Genomic DNA, 1746 nt, shown 5'->3' with positions numbered 1-1746 from the left:
CAAAAAAAAAAAAAAAACCAAAAAAAAAAAAAAAAGACACTTGAACATATTCTCAGGAACCCACCCGGATTAGCTGGGGATGTTCAAACCGCCGGGTCGGGAGGTAATTGAAGGGACCGCAAAATCACTTTCCAAGTCCGGAGCGACCGCATTCGCAGTGGGCGCAAGCGGCTGGTCTGGTTCCGCTGCCGCGCCTTCCCTACCGTGGGCCCGACTCGGAGCCCCCTCCCGCGGGCTTCAACGGACGAGCGCCCGGCCGCCCCACCGGAAACACGAGGCCGAGTTCCAAGCCATTGTCCTGTCGGGCCGGGGCTGCGCGCTCCCTCCCGCGGCCGCCTCCCCGGAGCCGCGGTCACCCACGTGATCCTCGTAGGTGTGTTTTTTGTTTTTCTGTTTTTACTCTGACCCCTGGAAGCCCTCCTCTTCACCCCCCTCATTCCAAAGAAGGGACTAGTTACTCATTCGGCAGACTGGCGTTGGACTGTGTGTGTGCCAGGCGCTTCTTTTTGACCTTTAGGATGGAACTAAAGAGCTCCAGGTGTGTGCCCTCCAGGGCTTTAGCCGGGCAGAGCCATAGCCTAGCCCTAGGCCCTAGGGAATAAGCAATTACAACACAACACTCGTAATTGCTAGATAAGTACGGGATGCCTGGGGAACACCTAAAGAGGTGTTCACACTTGGGGCGGGGGTGGGGGGGGATTTGGGAGTGTCAGGTCCGTTACTAGAGCGAATACATACACTGAGTGGCCAGATGATTATGACCACCTGATGTTTGTAGGCAAATTAGCTATAATTTCGTGCTGAAGTTGCTAGAGGGCCAGACCATTATGAATTGGGAAGCAGGTTGTTTACCACGACAGTAGAAGTGACTTTTTTTCTGAAGATATGGGTAAACAACTCGATTTAACAGCCTTTGAACGTGGGAGATAGATATATATATACACACACACACTCATACTGAATGGCCAGATTATTATGACCACCTGACGTTTGTAGGCAAATTAGCCATACACGGCATCGTATGGGCTATGGAAGCCGAAGGCCTGTTCAAACACCTTTGCTGTCTGCAGTTACCAAGATAAAACGTCTCCAATTCGCACAGGAACACAAGGATTGGACAGTCGAGCATTGGAAAAAAGTCATGTGGTCCGATGAAGCACGTTTCCAGTTGCATCATGCAGATGGCAGAGGGAGAATTTGGCGGAAACAGCATGAAAGCATGCACCCTACATGCATGAGTACAATCCTTCAAGCTGGTGGGAGCAGTGTTATGGTTTGGGGCATGTTTTCCTGGCATGATTTGGGCCCTTTAATTTGTGTGGAACAACGTCTGAATAGCACAACATACCTAAGTATCGTTGCTGATCAAGTTCATCCTATCATGTTGATGGCGTATCCCAATTGAGATGGCTTCTTCCAACAAGACAATGCGCCATGCCACGGTGCTCGTATTGTGCAGGAGTGCTTTCAAGAACATGAGGGAGACTTTACCTTGCTTAGGTGGCCCCACAATCACCAGACCTCAATCCAATTGAGCATTTGTGGGATGAAGTTAAAAGAGCCATCAGGCAGCTGGTTCCACAACCATCAAATCTCACAGAACTGGACAGTGCTATTCATCAGGCATGGTGTCAGATTCCTCGCATCACCTTTCAACATCTTGTGGAGTCAATGCCAAGAAGAATCGCTGCAGTATTGAAGGCAAAAGGTGGCCCAATGAAGTACTGATGGGGTGGTCATAATAAT

The sequence above is a fragment of the Myotis lucifugus genome, unplaced genomic scaffold, assembly GCF_000147115.1.
Source record: "Myotis lucifugus unplaced genomic scaffold, Myoluc2.0 scaffold_6, whole genome shotgun sequence".
Classification (NCBI taxonomy): Eukaryota; Metazoa; Chordata; class Mammalia; order Chiroptera; family Vespertilionidae; genus Myotis; species Myotis lucifugus.
Note: the sequence above shows the minus strand (reverse complement) of the source record.